Here is a 21090-nt window from a genome sequence, read left to right on the forward strand (position 1 = left end):
CAAGTAAAATAATATTTAGGAGGTAAGTCGGTACCACTTTTCTGGGATTAGGAAGGGAAAACACACAAAACACACTCACACATCTTTCATCCACATTAAGTACTATTGTGTAATTGAATAGTGTTAACTGTGTAAATGCAATTCTGTCCAAATTTGATGTTCAACTTGTGTATCAAGTAGTAGTGGCAGCAATGTATAACAGTCAATAATAGTTAGTCAACGTCATAGTCGTCAAGACCAATGTTTGCCAAGCCAGATCAAAATGTACGGTTGCTGAACAACTGTCAGTGAGCCAAGATATGCAATTACTTCCTCTCTCCAAAAAAAAGTATATACTGCTTATTGATTTAACAAAGTGTGTGTAGACAATCTTCCTTCCACTTTAGTGTTCTAGTCTGCTATCTTCATCCTCCTTGTTCCATAAAACCAACAAAAAAATGTGCTCCTCACTTACTTTACCTCTTATCCACCAAAACTCCAATAATCATTAGCATCACATAATCTTAATACTTCAATAACACCTCTTACGTCGATACATATAAACCTTATCATCAATATCATTTACCTTACCTCTTGTCCACCAAAACTCCAATAATCATCAACTTCACATAATCTCAATACCTCAATAATACCTCTTCAATACGTCGATACATACAAACCTTAGCACCAATATCATTTCACTTCCATAACAACTCTTTCCTCTAGTCAGTCTCCTCGAACAAGTACAGATAAAATCCTAGTGCAAACTTCAGTTCATCATCCCATACAATCCGAAGACACAATGTCCACACACAACCTCTGTGTAGTCCACCTGAGCCAAATCTTCTACTCATTATGAATTATAAAATACATTTTGGTTACCTTGTCCATCATTAAACAAAAGAAATGCATACATGACCTCTAACAGCTTTTAGTTCGAATAACTCTCAGTAATTAAGTACGATTACGGAGTGTGAATGATCATAATATTTCACAGTGTGTACACCACTTCAAGAATCATGGCAGAAGCAAACATGTGGAGTATTTTTTGTGTCAAGTGTCACTTGCTATTTCAATTGCTCACGAAGAATGCAGTGTAATAACTGTCAATGGTCTAACCCTAGTGTCGTTAGCTTCCTTCCTATTAGCATAAATTTATACAGCTTCCATAAAACCTCAGCTCATGTGACTTCTATGAAGTTTCTTGTACTAATGTCGTTCGTCGAATTATAGCAGTTCATTTTCTTATCTTAAAAATATAAGGCACTGAGTGTAAGCAAAACATGCAATAGCGAGTAAATATACCAGTGGAGAACAGAATGTCAACAAGTGGATGCAGCACAATTCCTACAACGAGGCTCTGCCAAGCGAATAATCTATAATTAATACCATAGTGTGACCTAAACTCTATGTTTGTACACAGTATATCAGCATTTCTATATACCAAATTAAAGAGTAGTTATAACAACAAATAGAAATGTATAAATATGCAATCCATACGCAAAGCAGCAAATATGTATCTTACATAATAAACAGGTCATTAGCATCATATCAGCATAAGCAAATAAATGTTCATATGTAATCTTAATAAGTAAACATGAAGGCGCAAGCAGATAAATCACAAAGTGTAACCTACGTACATAATCACAGTCAGCACAATTAATCAGGTGATAATTATAATTTAAATAAATAAGCACAGCAGGCACATAATAAAAAAATGTGACATCAGTAAAAGAGCATAGCAGCCAAGCGATGCATAATATACACAAGTAACAACCCTATTCATTAATCAATCATTGTCAAAATCAGTTAATGTACGCAAGCACGTCGCTTCACAAGTAAATTCATAGAACACGACATTTAGCACAAAGATGAATCACATAATCGCGAGCAGAAAATGACGTCTAAAGTACGTACCTAAGCGGAAATATGTTACCTGAAAAATAAATTCAATTAATAGTTACCTTTTTAGATTATTAGTTACTTCTTCGAAATTACATTCTTCCTGAAAATTTCTCGATAGCAAGTCCTCTTAACGTCTGACACGCACAGAATTTACCTGAAGTTCTTAAATATTTTATACACCGTATCCTGAAAAATACTGAACGTTAATAACATAATTCATCAAGTCACTATAGCTTTATACTGAATTTAGTCGGAGAAATTAGACTGTGTATTTGTTTACGGCTGTCAGTGCATTCGCACTGAGCGCTCGATCAGCTGTAGGCGCGTGACGTAGGAAGTAATTGTTTGCGGTCAACGACTGCCTTGTGCGGCGCGCAGACTTGACTGTTGCTTTGAGTATGCGCCGCCGCTAAAACACAGCGCGGTATCCTTGTACTCTCCGCATGTTTACGTATAACTGTTGGTTTCTCGAAAGTATGTCATTCCACAAAAATTTTAACGTTAGATATATGATGTACTCCCTTAGTGCGTCGAGATTTAAGAGTTTCTACTTCGACAGTGTTATCATGAATAACTTTGCGAATTCTATATGGACCGTTATAAAGTAGAAAAAATTTGCGACACAAGTCCTTTCCTTTGTGAGACAGACGATGAGACTTAATTAACACCTTCTGACCAACTGATAAAATTTTTAAACGACCAGGATGTTTAGCTGATTTCTCTCTTCTAGCAGCCGCAGACACAATATTTTGTAGAGCCAGGTTGACAACTTCAGAATGCCGCAGTTTCTGTGTAGGCGGAAAAGGAACGATTTCAGAAATGCGATTTGTCGGTGCTTTGTTTTTCAATATCAGTATTGGCGGTAAAGAAGTTGAGTCATTAGGAAGTTTATTCAGAATGTTTTGAAAAATATGAAGATACTCATTCCAAGTTCTGTGATTCTGATGACAATAAAGACGACACAATTTATTGATTTCCTTCATCCATCTCTCTGAAGCGTTAGATTGAGGGTGAAAAAGTGAAATGAAAATTGGTTTAATCTTACGACGCCGTAGAGTACGAAACCAAATTTTAGAGCGAAACTGTGATCCATTATCTGATATAACCTTATCAACATGACCCACTTCTTTAAGAAAAAGTTTGATGAAAGCGTTAGATACTGAACGAGCTGTTGCTTTGTGTAAAGGTGTAAAACACACATATTTTGATGTCAGTTCCACTGCTACCAAAATGTACGCAAAACCATTAGTAGAACGAACCACTGGACCGAACAAATCAACTGCAGCCATGTCCTTTAATTTCGCTGGAATGATAGGAAACAAGAGTGCTCTATGAGAAATAGTTGGCGGCTTAGCCTATTGACATAATTTGCATTTGGCAAGAACAGATCGAATACGTTTTTCCATATTACTGAAGTAACAATTTTCTCGTAATTTGTGAAAGCATTTTCTGGGACCAAAGTGTGCATAACTGAAATGCGTGTACCAAATCAATTTATTGACCCACTCATCAGGAATACAAACTAACCAAAAAGAGTTGTCAACCGATTTTCGTTTAAAAAGAACTTTCCAGATAGTTCGCAAAAACGAGGTGTGGCCAAATTGTCCAATCTAACACGGCGTCTAAGAAAATTACAGACACCAAGTAAACAACGAACATCACGTTTTGTGGTAGGAACAGCATAATTACGAATAGCGTCTAATTTCTCTGGATCATGAAGAATACCTTCTGTAGAAATAATGTGACCGAGAAATTTCACCTGAAAACGACCAAATTCAGATTTTTCTAAGTTCACTGTAATACCAACTCTTGCAAAAATACGTAATAATGAATCCAAAATTTTGTTGTGTTCACTCCAAGAATGTTTAGCAATAAGAATATCGTCAACATATGAAGTAATATTGTCACGAAGATAAACAGGTAAAATTTCGTTTAAACTACGAAAGAATGCTGCTGAAGATACAGTAAGTCCAATGGTAATTTCCGAAATCACTTTTAGGTAAAATAGTCATATCTGGTTATTCTTTAACGATTCTCTAGATAGATTGATAGTCGAAGAGTTATTTTGACAGATGCAAAGAATAGTAAAAGAGTAGGCAGCGGTGCAGAAAACTAAAAGGGAAATAGCACCACTACAGCTCGGGGCCCTATGCACGCTACGGCACATATTGACTTAGTGTAGTGAATCCCCTGAGGACATTAATAGCCGCACATAATTTCCAGTTTGTGACTTAGTGGCCAATTTGGTGGAAGTGCATACATAAATTGATCTAACCATAAACATGGATGTATGTCATTCTTAGAATTGCGAAAGATCTTAAATTTCCGAACAGTTAAGAAGTGTTTATAGTCAAAGTTTTCTCCTCGTGGCGACAAAGACCTACCGCGTCAGTCCCAGTCCGAATGTCGATTATTGTCAAGTTCGCGCGTCTGGCGCTCTCTTGTTGCATCCTGTAAATGAAATAAATTATTGTCTTCAAACCCCTCTGCTATCTGTGATTCTAAATTTCTTCTACTGTCTTTTCCTACGATTTCGCCTTCAATTTGTTTGACTTGCTTTCGTAATGCCTCGAATTCCCTTTTGACACGTTCATTAAATTTTCCCTGGTTTTCGACATGCTTATTTATGTTCTGGTACTCTTCTGTTTCTGCAAATGGCAATGAAGCTGTATCATCTGAATCGCTGTCCCCATTTAAACTAAAACTTGTCAGTTTATCTGAGATCTCCTCAACTCTTTCCTATGAGTCACCTATTTTTTCTTTCTGTTTATTTACGTCTTCCGTAAGTCTCGCGACTCGGGTTTCGGTATTGTCACATTTAGTAGTTAACTGTTCATACTGTTGCGTTAAGTTATTTGTCCTGTCATTTGGTACTGATTCCTCGATTCTTTCAAATATTTCCTCCTTATCGTGTGCACGTTGTAAATTTAACTCTGAAAATTTCTGTACTATCACGCGCTCTTTTTCTTCTTGTTCTCTGTCCTGTTCCTCTTGTCTAATTTCTGTTGAAATTAAACTATTATTGTGAGCATTCAAAATCGGTTGTACTTCTTCTCTAATTTCTTTCTTTAATTCATCTTTCATGTTTTTGAAACATGTCCCTATTCGTGAGCTTAACCGTGTTTCCATTGTTTCCATCTCTGTTTCCAAACGTGTTGCCACTGTTTTTAATTCAGATCCTAACCGTGTTTCCATTGTTCCCATATCAGTTTTAATTGTTCCTATTTGTGATCCCTGTGAGTCTAACCGTGTTTTTAATTCAGATCCCAAATTTAATATTACACCCATCAACTGCTCCATATTCACTGGTTCAAAATTCTTTTCGCCCCTAACATTTCCCGCAAAACCAGTTTCCTTCGTCATAGCTGTAAAGCTATCTGTGTTCGATACTATTCCAGAATCTTCTGTCGATAATCTCGAATTCTGAAAATTTTCTGATTGAGAAAAATTTTGAAATGGTTCCGGACTATTTTCCCGACTTATTAAATTGTTTTCCACTTCATTATTCATCATACTGTTCTCCTGTGTTGGCGAGTTCGCCATGTCAACAATTTCGACATTCTGACTATCCATCATTTTTGCCTTTTTCATCTATCGCGTAATCATTTACAAAACATACAAAACTCGTCACTGTACGAAAATTACACACAATGACTCCTCATCTCCAACAATACCATTCACACGAAATGTTTCCCTCAAACAGGATTAACGAACAATTGAAATAATTGCACTAATTTGTCAAACCCGTAGACAAGACAACAAAAATTAAATTCTACAAACAAACAAAAAATACGATTAGAAGAATGACAATTACCAAATCTACACATGCAATATAGACTACAATTACTAAACTACAAATTACTACAACAATACTACTGTCTACTATTTTTACAATCAGAAGAATTCCAAGGGACGATCCGAAGCAGCGGTCGCCACGTGCATGGGGGCTTAATTATATTTAATGCAAATAATTTTAATTTTTTGATTTAGTAACTGTCTGTTCGGTTACGAAGTCTCGTAAACGGTTGGCCCTGACTAGTATTATTACGCAATCTGACTGCATAGAACAACGACAAGGAATGAAAGGAAATTTCCGTTAACACAATTAATTAATTAATTAAGTCCCCAGCAACTATAAAACCTACGAAACCAAAACACAAGTGTAATTGTTCTGTGTGTGGGAGTGTGATTCGACATACACATCTGGCACGGTTCTTCTTCAATAAGACAAGAAATTTTAAATACCATTTATACTTAAGTAATTAAAAAAAATAGAAATACTATAATTGCGTAAGGAAACCAGAATTACACTCTAATACAAGAGCACAAGCCAGATGCTTTGTTGACTGAACCTGTAGTGACGCATTATTTAAGACATTGAGATAATAAAAAGAAAAGGGAATTTTTTTTTTACCTTCATATGTATTGACGAAAAGCACTCTGATCATTACAGTATCTCCATTAGAACAACATCGGCTGTCTATCCCATCAAACAACTGCATAAAACATGGAACAAGCACTCCCTACTACAACATCTCAACATCGACTCGCTACCACCTCTCAACAAGCACTCTCCACTACGACTTCTCGACAAGCACCCTTCACTACGACATCTCAGCAAGCACTGACTACTACGAGTTCTCGACAAGCACTGCCAGTGGAGGCGGCGGAATAATACTCTTTGGCGCAATCTCTGGCGCTGTGGCTCAGTGTAACCACCTTTCAAGTTACAGGCCAAAATCAATGTTGATTTGCATCCTGTTCGGTGTTCTGTGGCCGTGTGAGTAAATGAACATTCTTACATAGGAAGATGTTTTCAAAAAAGATTATCGGACTTCGTATGAAAACTGCAGGCCGACTTTCGGTCATAAAATAGCTAACGATAAAGCACTGTGGTGTTCGAATGTTGCATTAATAAACAAACCGCCTCCAGCTTAGTTAAAATGACAAAAACCATTTTCATGACTCAGTTAAATCATAGGGAATAGTAGGATAATCAGCTGCTGAAATGAGACTGTTGTGAACTAAATATGACATTATTATTAATAAAAGTCATACAGTGCAGTGTCGAGAAAGAGAAGAAGAAATCATCAGAAACAATCTAATAACATTTGTTCTTACACAGATAATTACAAATTGCAAATAAAGCTGACAAAACATCGCTGTATTTTGCGTATTTGCTTTCTTACTACTGATTAAAAGAAGTTACTTTACATTATTTTCAATAAAACGACATCACCTTACGAATACTTTGAATAATAAACACTATACAGTAGCTCACAAATAGGGTTTCGTTTCATAGTAATGTTTCGTAAGACATCAATGGCTGGCGGAGGGTGAAGATTTTGATTGAAGATGCGCTGTATGCAATGCACGTCTATATATGGCGACTGCGATGCATCGTGCTCTTTGTGGCTTAGAAGTCCTCTTGCTGCCGAGATCACTAGGTCTAGACGCTGTTGTGTAAGAGCACGTGAACACCATAACTTTTGACACTCTGCAAATTTGTTGATTATTTTTCTTTGAACGCGCAAACATATTATAGACACGGTAATCTGAAACAGACTATATTCAATCTACCATGCCCTGCCTCATTGCTGCTCCTCTAGACACCGCGAAACTTGGCATCAGGGTCGCGAGCACACCTTCAGTTGTGCACGTATCAAGTAGCTTTTGCGCACGCGCAGCTGGCGTAACGTAATTGCCTTCTGGGCCAAAGTACATACAGGTATGGTAAACAACGTCCACGGTGCATGGACTCTCACAGCTAGCTCTAACCACCCACCTACAAGTTTACACTAACGCCGCGAGGTGGTAGCACACTACAGCGGATTAATCCCCATTATCTTGGCATATCATGGCACACGACTCACGTATGCCAATTTCCTCACTAAACAGTAAAATTAGATCGGACATCAGTATTACTTAAACTGACAGAGAAACCTTTTTTGTGGGCTTCTGAATGAGATAGAGTATATTATGTTTTAAAGTTTATCATACAAGAATCCATTTGAGCCGCTGAGAATCATATAGCACATTATCGTTGATTGTGAGTTTGTAGCATTTATTCATGTTTCTGACAGCTGTTGATGTTATAGTGGGTCAGGTTTATCTGTGCTGTAGGCCTACAGTGTATACATGAACATTTGCGAAAAGCTGTCTCAGTGGTTACTCTGCTATTCAGTTACATGTGTACTTTTGACCGTTACGGTTCCAGTGCCTTATTTATATTCTAGTCAAGTGACTAACTGAATTTAATCATTTCCACAAAAGACAAGTTGTGTTTGGATTTGATTATTTACTGTGCAGGAATCGGCTTTCGTGTGCAGTGTCAACACGAACTCTGTCGAATCTGTTTTTAAGTGCTAACGAAAAAGAAAATTACCAAGAAAAGTTAGCTGCAAAAGGCCTATCAGACTAGGTCCATTGACTCAGAAAGAGACGATATCAGATGAGCGTGACTACAAGCGAACACTTAACAAGGAAATGTAAAATTAGCGTAAGTTGTTGTGGGGGTGCATCATAAGGAAGTCTGATTTTCAGCCTGAAGTTAATTCGTTAACTAATATATGTGCTAAGGGTCTTGTACATCTCTCCGAAAAAATGTAGAAGCACTCCCACTTACACAAAAATGCGAAATGGAGAGCAGCGAAAGCTTAAACATTATTTAGTTATTGCCTTAAATTGTACTTAATTATGTACAAAACAACAAAATTCCACAAAAAGAATTCTTTCTTTCTTGTTTCAGACGAGCTCATTACTCTTATTATTATTATCATCGTTATTATTGTTATTATTATTATTATTATTACTGTTATTTTTGACAGTGTCTGCAGTCGTATGAATATGTTGATAAGCATAACTGTTATACAGCAGATGCTGTTAATTTCGCACTCTCATATATATATATATATGAATCTAAAAATTTGTGAACATTCAGAATGTATACTCTTGGGCCGCTATTGCCCTCACCTATTGAACACGTATGGGAATGATATATCGGAAACGTAGTCGTGCTCCAAAGCCTGTAAGAACCATTGCTGTATTGCAACAGAGGGTGTAAGATGCTAGGGAGAGTCTATTGCAAGATGCCATGCGGCATCATTATAATTGTTTGCATGCGAAAATACACCCCTGCGTTGGGGCCAGATGAGGTTACAATTGTACTGATGTGATTGTTTGGTCACTATTTACTGTGACATACGTGCTCCATTTGTTCTGAACTTCTTATCATATACTCCTACTATGATCAGCCATCTATCACATTTGTCAATAAAACGACTTTGTCCTTGAGAGAGCTTCTTTTTTTTCAAAGTCCATCCACTTAAAGCAACAAGAAGGAAGTCACGCACTATTCTAGTGCACCTCTTTCGTCAGCAGTCACACACGAACCGTTCACTGATTACCACAGCCCAGCGTCATATGTGCTACAGACAGCAGGCCGTCTCTTGCGTGGCCCATTTAACGTTGCTGCACCGCAGCGCATCGCACTCCACCAAGTTGTTTACCAACGGCAGGCACTCTGTTGACACTCCATTTGTACTGATTGCTGTCCTGTCACCCGTGGCACGAATACTAAACACTCCGTACACGAACACCTGCCGTGCCAGTTAGTCTGGAATACAAATACTTCCAAGAGGAACGCTTCTGCCTTTTTTAAGCCGTATCAGGATCTATCAAGTTTTTGAGTGGATTAGAAACGCCGCGTGTCCAATTTTTTTCTTATCTTGCATCCAAATAGCGCAATGTGTTTAATTAGTTCTTGAATTTCTGGGGTTTCACATAATTTGAAACCATTTTATATGTACTTGTGGAAAAAAGATCATATTCGCACAGCTCTACGATGTACAGGAAAGAGGTGAAAATTCGTCCCGTTCCGGCACTCTAACCCTCCATTTCTCGCTTTGCGCGAGCGGTCGTCTTAACTGCTTCGGCTATCCGAGCACGCTTCACAGACAGACCCAAACTCCCATATGTCCCGGTGTCCGCTACCCACAGTACCCGCGCAATTATGTGATTCCCGCATACAGAGAGATTTATTTAGTTTTCTCGTCAGGCTACCTTGGCTTTGGCATGGAATACATTACCGCAGTGTCCGTATTTGACAGTCACTATGTTTACATGCGACACATCTTCCGAAAGACGAAAACCGAATTTCGGAAACCGTTTTTCGCTGTCGTGTTTACATGTTAAGGTCTGAAGCGGATTTGCTAGCCCAGTTAAATATGGTGTCCGGGAAACAGCTGTTATAATTTATGATTTAATCAGTACAATCGCTTTTTCTCTTCGGTTATACGAAGTGTAAATACACTCCTGGAAATTGAAATAAGAACACCGTGAATTCATTGTCCCAGGAAGGGGAAACTTTATTGACACATTCCTGGGGTCAGATACATCACATGATCACACTGACAGAACCACAGGCACATAGACACAGGCAACAGAGCATGCACAATGTCGGCACTAGTACAGTGTATATCCACCTTTCGCAACAATGCAGGCTGCTATTCTCCCATGGAGACGATCGTAGAGACGCTGGATGTACTCCTGTGGAACAGCTTGCCATGCCATTTCCACCTGGCGCCTCAGTTGGACCCCCGTTCGTGCTGGACGTGCAGACCGCGTGAGACGACGCTTCATCCAGTCCCAAACATGCTCAATGGGGGACAGATCCGGAGATCTTGCTGGCCAGGGTAGTTGACTTACACCTTCTAGAGCACGTTGGGTGGCACGGGATACATGCGGACGTGCATTGTCCTGTTGGAACAGCAAGTTCCCTTGCTGGTCTAGGAATGGTAGAACGATGGGTTCGATGACGGTTTGGATGTACCGTGCACTATTCAGTGTCCCCTCGACGATCACCAGTGGTGTACGGGCAGTGTAGGAGATCGCTCCCCACACCATGATGCCGGGTGTTGGCCCTGTGTGCCTCGGTCGTATGCAGTCCTGATTGTGGCGCTCACCTGCACGGCGCCAAACACGCATACGACCATCATTGGCACCAAGGCAGAAGCGACTCTCATCGCTGAAGACGACACGTCTCCATTCGTCCCTCCATTCACGCCTGTCGCGACACCACTGGAGGCGGGCTGCACGATGTTGGGGCGTGAGCGGAAGACGGCCTAACGGTGTGCGGGACCGTAGCCCAGCTTCATGGAGACGGTTGCGAATGGTCCTCGCCGATACCCCAGGAGCAACAGTGTCCCTAATTTGCCGGGAAGTGGCGGTGCAGTCCCCTACGGCACTGCGTAGGATCCTACGGTCTTGGCGTGCATCCGTGCGTCGCTGCGGTGCGGTCCCAGGTCGACAGGCACGTGCACCTTCCGCCGACCACTGGCGACAACATCGATGTACTGTGGAGACCTCACGCCCCACGTGTTGAGCAATTCGGCGGTACGTCCACCCGGCCTCCCGCATGCCCACTATACGCCCTCGCTCAAAGTCCGTCAACTGCACATACGGATCACGTCCACGCTGTCGCGGCATGCTACCAGTGTTAAAGACTGCGATGGAGCTCCGTATGCGACGGCAAACTGGCTGACACTGACGGCGGCGGTGCACAAATGCTGCGCAGCTAGCGCCATTCGACGGGCAACACCGCGGTTCCTGGTGTGTCCGCTGTGCCGTGCGTGTGATCATTGCTTGTACAGCCCTCTCGCAGTGTCCGGAGCAAGTATGGTGGGTCTGACACACCGGTGTCAATGTGTTCTTTTTTCCATTTCCAGTAGTGTAGCTTCATCCTAATATTTCTACTTACCCTTCGGTGTACAAAAAGCAACTCCGTCCACATTAGCCGACAATTTTCAAAAACAACAGTAAACCTGAAAGCCTAAGCACGTTTCAAAATCGGTTTCGTTTACATGAGAGTGAAAATCTTGCGGAATTGGAAAACTGGCAACGAGAAGCGGATTTTCAGAATCGACTCTGAAGTATTTACATGACCAATCAGAAGCACAATTGGGAAATCGATTTACGAAATCCGGTTTTGGGAGTCCCATGTAATCGGGGTGAGTGTCTATAAAGTACGATGCAGTGTTTCTCGCATAGCATTGCAGTGCATCGAGCTTTGTGGACCCTGTCAAATACAGTCGCTGTACTAATGAAAGCTAAAACAAAAGGAATTAGCCTAAAACATAAGATTGTTTCCAAACCATTAATCAGTGAGGAGAACTAAACAAGTCTACAGTCATATTCACAAGCCGTAACTGGTTTAGGCCTTCAGAAAGTTGTATTTTTCTTCTCCATATAAATGACTATTTTAACACTAGCACTGACTGCAGATAGACACTGTACCTTCTTTTCACACAGTGTAATTGGTTCTCACAGATTTTCTGAGACACATATTCCGTTTCTTTATCACTGCGAGACTCATATTTATTTTATTTGTTTACTTATTTCTGCATTTATTTAACCACGCAAGGTTAGGTCCTTCAGGACCTTTCTTACATCTCACCAGACATCCATAGTGAGTCAACATTGCAATACATGTAACACAGGAGCAATATAATAATAATAATAATAATAATAATAATAATAAAATAATAATATAATATGGTATTTAGGAAATGACAGTTTTATTAACATTGTGTGAAGCAAATTCTTGATTAACATCGTGTCGAATGTGAATAATGACATATAATTGAAATGTGTGACAACAGCACAGAAATAAAAAACAAGGAGACACAAGAAGTTGACTGGTCAGAGAAAGAGCGACGATAGATTGGGTAGGATTAGTAGATGAAGTGCAAGGAGGAAAAACATATGACAGCATGCTGAAAAGTAATGCCTCCGAATTTTTTATGTGAAAACAATTAAAGCTTCATGTTTATTTATTTATTTATTTCTCAGCATAGTCACCGTGCCGACGAGAGACCAGTTTGTTGATACTTTCACTGTACAATGTTTGACTCTGTTGACGGAGTCTCAACGTCAGCCCTCCTTGCACCACTACATCAGCATCAAAATCAACTCCTCGAAGGTGCTCTTTAAGTTTTGGGAACATATGAAAATCGGATCGGGCCAAATTGGGATTGAACAAAGGATGATCGATGACAGTGAAACCATGGCGTCGGATTGTTGCAGCTGCCGCAGCGCTCGTTTATGGTCCCGCATTGTCAGACTGAAGGAGATGGTTGGTGTGGATGAACTCTTCGAATTCATGTCTTCTGTTTTCTGAGGGTCTCTCTCGCACCGACTACTTACGGACAAGGTTGAGAGACAAGTTTTGTGCCTCTCGTGATGCTGAACACAGATACTCATTCATACTTGCTGCTGCAGCAACATTGTTCTTAGAGCTGGCACTTACGTACAACCGGATACCGCCAGCATGTAAGTGGTAGTTACAAGGCTGAAACACAGATGAAATCTCGTATCATTGATACACAGTGAGAAAAACAATAGACCAAGGACTGATTGATATTTATTGGGGATATTAGAAGTTTTAAGGTAATTGCTAAGCTATTTATGAGAAATGTGCTCTGACGCTTTAGATATTTCGGATAATATCCTGTTGGCCTATAGTAATCTGGGTATTGGTCGAATTAAGCTTTGATTCCAGTCTGTAGGACATGCACCAGTAACAAGAGTTAGATTAAAAGGTCTGGGAAGTGAGAAATGGAATTATAGTGTCGACTCCGTCATTGCCTACTTTCTCAGAAAAGATTATCATGATTTCTCTCCTTACTGGATGTTATAAACATGCGTAGAAATATGCGACTGTCGAGAAGTTGCTGCCTTGTGGCTGGTAAGTTACTGTAACTTGAGAGCTGACTGCTGTTGAGAAAAACCCTTTTAATACGTCTGTAGATGTTGGAAAGCAATATCGGGATTGACTCTCCTATGCCGAAGCTGCGCAGTTTTTTTCCACAGCTGCAGGATTCGACGCGACGCACACAATAGAGTGGGAAATGCAGATTTTTGCGATGCGTACATTTTGCTTCGCTTTGTTCCGCAGCGTCCTATATACATTGGGTTTTTGCTTGCGTTTCGTTTATTCACTACCTAGCGTAATTTCCTACCAAGTCAAGGAGCAGGAGCTCTCTTTGACACAACGGCCAGGTGCCCGTTTGTCACACAATGCAGTAAGTCTGCGAGCTAATTCCGTGACTTTACCGTCCTCCACCGCCTCATTCCTTATGTTCTGGATCGAAATAATTGAACACTTCTTTTGTAGGGTAGGATGGTTAACTTGTTTATGAGGTGAGATTTTTCGCTAGCGATCTGTACTGAGTACATTAAGAATATCATTTCCTGGGCAGAATGGTTTGGGGCAGAAGTCTGTCTTTGTATGGCCTTTTCGTTGCTATTACATCTATAAGGGTGTGACAAGGTAGCGTGTGATGGGTTGTATACAGAGGAATAAGACTCATATCGTTACAGTGGAATAGTCTCCTTAAATTCTCTTTAGAGCAATATTAGAACTGCAGATCTATATTTGCGTCTGTGCATGTGGTCAAATCCAGTGAAATGTGTGCCTGGAAGTTACTTCGTTTGGAAATTAGTAGACATAGGATGATATCACTGTTAGGCACACACTTTGGGTAACATCAAGAGTGGCAAGCTACTATTGCCCCGCACACAGTGCTACACCGACAACAGATAAAGCTTTAAGCTCCTTTAGAACCTGGGATGGTTTTGGATAAGACACAGATTACAGGGTAGTTCGTTCCAGAGTCGTATGAGTGAAAAGGAGAATGGTGTGGAGAAAGATCTGGTTTCTGTAAAGGTACAGTCAGCATGCTGGACGTATCTGATCTGGTATGGCAATTATGGAATGATGACCGGTTTTTAATACAGGAAGTGAGTTGATGCGGACACAAGAGTCTAAGATACCGATGAGGAAAGCAGTGCATATGAAAATCACGCGACATCAAAATGTCAGTCTACAAAATGTTACGCTCAAATCTTACGCAAGCAATCATGGTTAGCTAATATGTTTTCCCTATTTGTATCGTGTTCAGTTTCATCACAGTAGTAGATATTTAGTGGAATTCAAGCCTGGAGGAATTTTTGTCTACTTGAGGCGGAAGTATCTCCCAGAATGTTTGGATTGCGTGTGGACAGCAAGAAGATTCTCACCATACTGTGCCAGTTTTTTTGTTGGCAGTTTAGATGTTCATCCAAAGTTATGTTAAGATATTTTGCTCTTATGTAATACAGTTAAGTTATTTGGCGACGTGGGATGTCTTATTTCGGAGGTGGACAAGAATATGGGAATACCAAAAGCTGAATACGTTACCGTGCCTAATACGGCGCAGCTGAACTTCCGGTCGGCTCCGAATAGGTAAATTCCGGTCCTGAGTGGGTTTCAACGGAATATTATACCATTCTTCCTTCAAAATAGAGGCAAGTTCAGTAATGATAAAGAATATCTTGCGACTAGAGCCTCCCGTCGGGTAGACCGTTCGCCGGGTGGAAGTCTTTCGATTTGGCGGCCCTTCGACGACTGTTGCGTCAATGGGGATGAAATGATGGTGATTAGGACAACACCCAGTCCCTGAGTGGAGATAAATCTCCGATCCAGCCGGGAATCGAACCCGGATTGACATTCTGTCGCACTGACCACTCAGCTACCGGGGACGGACTCCAATAACGATGGCGGAGGTGGATAACAATCTTGCACCCTTCTCTCGCCAGCAGTTCACAAACGCTCAGTAATACTAAGAGCTGTTGACTATGGTGGCGAGGGGAGATGCGACAATTCATCATGGTGCTCACGAAACCATTCCTGGACGACGCGAGCTGTGTGGACAGAGGTCCTGCCGTCTAGGAATACAGCATCACTATTGGGGAATAAACATTTTACTATCAGCCAAAAATATCACGTAGTCCTTGGCTGTCCTACGGCCTTGAAGAGTACACATGGGGCCCATGAAATACAACTGTATGGTGGTCATAGCCAACCCCTCTCCATGTTTCAACTTGGGACGTAAACTCTGACAGAAGTTAGAAACAGTGTGAAACAAGACTCACCCGACTATTGCTCCATAGCCCAGATTTTATTGCTTCGGCAAAACGTTTTCCTGTTAACGGGCATTTGTATTAATCACGAGTGGTTTTGGAATTCCAGGTTGTTTTCCAGTTCCCTCCTTATGGAGCTCCCTTCATGTTGTTTTTGTGTTTAGAAGGTTCACGAGTGAGACGTTCAGTTCTGCAGCGATTTTTGCACCTGTCGTCATCTTATTTTTCATCACAGTCCACTTATATGACCGTCAACCAGGATTACTCAACACATACTTTCGTCCGCGTTTCGACTTATCCGTTGATGTTTCCCCGTGCGCGGTGTGAATCTTCGATGCGTTGCCTCTTGAAATACCAATCGTATCGCCTGCCTTGGTTACTCAAGCAGCCAGTATACCGGCACCAACAATTTTCACGCGTTCGAACTCACTCAGCTCCGACATACTGCACTCCTGCGGCAAAGAGAACTGTTTTGACCACCACTGACACGTGCAACGTATTGAGGACACCGCACAGGTGCCGTTCGTGGTGAAATACAACAGCACAACCTGCAGGCTGGCTAGCACCAGCATTTATGTTCAAGCATGCATTACCCGTGGCGATTCCATATTTTTGTCCCATATATGAATGTCTTCATCATCCAGAACTGTGGTGATCAAGTGGTGATCAGTATCATAAAGGTCATGGAAAAAATGGTAATTGGAGTGAAATGCCGCGGCGACTTCTTTTGTGTGTACGCCCTCACAACACGCTCGTGGTCTTGTGGTAGCGTTCTCGCTTCCCACGCACGGTGTCTCGGGTTCGATTCCCGGCGGGATCACGGATTTTCCCTGCCTCGAGATGACTGGGTGTTGTTGTGTTGTCTCCATCATCATCATTCATCCCCATTACGGTCGGAGGAAGGCAATGGCATCTACAACCTTACCTAGTCGGCAGTGCGGATCTCCCGCATCGTTCCCTACGCTCCTCGGAGTATGGGACCTCATCATAATCTTCACTCACAACACAGCTGATTTAATAAGGCCATGAACTTTTTGGTATCAGTCTGATAAAATGCATGAATAAATAAAAAATAAGAAATAGAACAAGAAAAATAATTAATTTCTGTCAAGAAAGTACCACTGAAATATGGTACAGACGTAAGGAAAAAAAGAAAACTGTACGAAGTAATTCATACCATAAAGTCCGTGATGTAATAACTGATTACTTAGGATAATCTTTATTCTCTATGTACAGGTGTGATCTTAGTACCTGATAAGGATACATTTACACTTTGTAAGTTTCTTTCTCTGGGCCTTGTGCCATGCCAACGAGGGGTCGGCCTTGTTATAACGGATTTGGCAGTGTTAGTTGCAGAGGGTGGCTGAATGCCCTTTCTACCACCATCCAGAATCCCCCAGACATAAGTAGTGTACTCCAACTGACTGCGTCTAGTGTAAGCCATGAAATAGAGCGAACGTGTTCAAATGTCTGTAACTAAGGCGGAACGTGGGGACCACCACAGTATTAACCTAGCGAGATGTGGAAAACCGCCTAAAAACCACATCCAGGCTGGCCGGCATACCGCCGGCGCTGTTAATCCGCCGGGCGGATTCGATCCGGGACCAGCGCGTCTACCCGAAAATGGTTCAAATGGCTCTGAGCACTATGGGACTTAACATCTGAGGTGATCAGTCCCCTAGAACTTAGAACCACTTAAACCTAACTAACCTAAGGACATCACACACATCCATGCCTGTGGCAGGATTCGAACCTGCGACCGTAGCGGTCCCGTGGTTCCAGACTCAAGCGCCTAGAACCGCTCGGCCACATCGGCCTGCCGTTTACCGAGTCCAGGAAGCAGCGCATTAGCGCTCTCGGCTACCCAGGTGGGTACAAACTGATGTGTCCAGCCACATGTATCACTGGTTCTTCTTCTGCTGTGTTCTGATCGTCTCTCTGAGTGCTAGCGCGAAGGGAAACAAAGTATCGCGAAATCTCAATATCTCTTGCAACCTTCTTTCAGAACAATGTGTGTGGAACTTCGAGAAATAACTGTCTCAGGCGCTGACGTTCTGAATATTTTGAAATATACTGTAATAAGCAGTAAATTATGCTAATCTCAATACCCACAATTTTGTAGTAAGGATTGTAAACCACACTATTTTTATTTTTTTAATAACCGAGTTACTCAAAAATCACCATTCCGAAAACATTAGCTATGTAGAAAAGATAAGATAAATCTAGAACGAAGGAACCATCACCATACGACATAGAAAAACCTTGAAGTTTCAGTGGTTCCAAGCAACTTCTAAACGGATGTAGTAATTATAAAAGATTGCATTAGAATTCGCAGTGAAGGTGCTGGCATATGCCGGGTGTGATGACAAATTCCCGTGTTAAGTTACTCCAGGCGCAAATGCTGCGCGGGCAGTGCTTAGTAGACACTCATTCAGCGAGCTGACTGTTTCCGTCCTTCAAACGTTGTGAGACGTTGTCTCTTGCCTACTTCTCTGCCAGTGAGAAATCACACGAATCATAGACACAAAACTGTTTTAGTTGTTAATAAAAGTGGCCGACAGCTAATAATGGTTATAGACTGACCGTACCACTGTGATTTATCAGTGAGAATTATGTATATAGCTATTAGCAGTTTTGAGAGATACCACATAACGATTCCCCTACCTCTGATTTCACATACTTACTGAAGATATGCCCCTTTACACGTAACAGTTAACTAGATTTACATTTATTTAGTATTTCGCAGAACACATGATATTATTCACGGCCTGATTTCTAAAATTTTAGGTGCCAGACTGCACCTTTTCAACCGAAGAACTTACGATGAGAAATTATTTTTTACAAAATACTGCAGATATCTTTGGTTTCTCGATTCGTAAATAAAAGCCAGTTGACTTGAAGGTTAGTGATATGTACCAACCAAAACTTTAGAATGATGCTCTACTTAACTTTGGTATACTGTACAGCACACACACACACACGCACACATACACACACACGCACACACACACACACACACACACACACACATATATATATATATATATATATACATATATATATATATATATATATATATATATATACTCCTGGAAATGGAAAAAAGAACACATTGACACCGGTGTGTCAGACCCACCATACTTGCTCCGGACACTGCGAGAGGGCTGTACAAGCAATGATCACACGCACGGCACAGCGGACACACCAGGAACCGCGGTGTTGGCCGTCGAATGGCGCTAGCTGCGCAGCATTTGCGCACCGCCGCCGTCAGTGTCAGCCAGTTTGCCGTGGCATATGGAGCTCCATCGCAGTCTTTAACACTGGTAGCATGCCGCGACAGCGTGGACGTGAACCGTATGTGCAGTTGACGGACTTTGAGCGAGGGCGTATAGTGGGCATGCGGGAGGCCGGGTGGACGTACCGCCGAATTACTCAACACGTGGGGCGTGAGGTCTCCACAGTACATCGATGTTGTCGCCAGTGGTCGGCGGAAGGTGCACGTGCCCGTCGACCTGGGACCGGACCGCAGCGACGCACGGATGCACGCCAAGACCGTAGGATCCTACGCAGTGCCGTAGGGGACCGCACCGCCACTTCCCAGCAAATTAGGGACACTGTTGCTCCTGGGGTATCGGCGAGGACCATTCGCAACCGTCTCCATGAAGCTGGGCTACGGTCCCGCACACCGTTAGGCCGTCTTCCGCTCACGCCCCAACATCGTGCAGCCCGCCTCCAGTGGTGTCGCGACAGGCGTGAATGGAGGGACGAATGGAGACGTGTCGTCTTCAGCGATGAGAGTCACTTCTGCCTTGGTGCCAATGATGGTCGTATGCGTGTTTGGCGCCGTGCAGGTGAGCGCCACAATCAGGACTGCATACGACCGAGGCACACAGGGCCAACACCCGGCATCATGGTGTGGGGAGCGATCTCCTACACTGGCCGTACACCACTGGTGATCGTCGAGGGGACACTGAATAGTGCATGGTACATCCAAACCGTCATCGAACCCATCGTTCTACCATTCCTAGACCGGCAAGGGAACTTGCTGTTCCAACAGGACAATGCACGTCCGCATGTATCCCGTGCCACCCAACGTGCTCTAGAAGGTGTAAGTCAACTACCCTGGCCAGCAAGATCTCCGGATCTGTCCCCCATTGAGCATGTTTGGGACTGGATGAAGCGTCGTCTCACGCGGTCTGCACGTCCAGCACGAACGCTGGTCCAACTGAGGCGCCAGGTGGAAATGGCATGGCAAGCCGTTCCACAAGACTACATCCAGCATCTCTACGATCGTCTCCATGGGAGAATAGCAGCCTGCATTGCTGCGAAAGGTGGATATACACTGTACTAGTGCCGACATTGTGCATGCTCTGTTGCCTGTGTCTATGTGCCTGTGGTTCTGTCAGTGTGATCATGTGATGTATCTGACCCCAGGAATGTGTCAATAAAGTTTCCCCTTCCTGGGACAATGAATTCACGGTGTTCTTATTTCAATTTCCAGGAGTGTAGTAGACCTACCTCTCCCCACGCCCCTGCCATCGCATCACGTAGGTCACCCACTGTCACGTTCACTGGCGCCAGCAAAACTGCAAATTACGGTTACGTCCGGTTTAATACACGTATACTGTTTTAAATCTCCGTTGCAGACTTGTCCCAGTTAGTTCCCAAAAATTCCACGAGAGGTACCAGAACGCCCTGGTATTATTATACAGATATAAAGCAGTAGTGCTGATGAAAAGTATGTGGAAATGTTTTACTTGCATAACACGATAGCTCATAAAATTAAATTTAACTCCTCAATCCAGTCAACAACACCTGGCTTCAGTGTCATCTCTGCAGCTGCCGTCTACCAGCTAATGAAAAAAACGTCTAATGTGATTGTAGCTGGAAAACTTAATACGCAGTACTGGGGAACAAATAAAGTTATTACGGAGACCAGCGGTTATGATAGATTCAGAGGGAACATTAGGCGACGGTTGGCTAGAACAGGGGAAAGGTATATAGTAGAAGACAAGTGAGCAGTTTTAAGAGATGAAATAATGAAGGCTGCAGTGGATCAAACAGACAAAAGAGACAACGCCTAGTAGTAATCCTTGGATAGCGCAGAAGATACTGATTCATCTGATGAAAGGAGAAAATGTAAAAATGCAGCCTGTGAAACAGGCGAGAGGTAATACAAACGTTCAAATATAAGATTCACAGAAAGCGCAAAATGGCTAGAAACGAAAGGCTAGAGGACAAATGAAA

Source organism: Schistocerca serialis, chromosome 4 (assembly GCF_023864345.2).
Source record: "Schistocerca serialis cubense isolate TAMUIC-IGC-003099 chromosome 4, iqSchSeri2.2, whole genome shotgun sequence".
Classification (NCBI taxonomy): Eukaryota; Metazoa; Arthropoda; class Insecta; order Orthoptera; family Acrididae; genus Schistocerca; species Schistocerca serialis.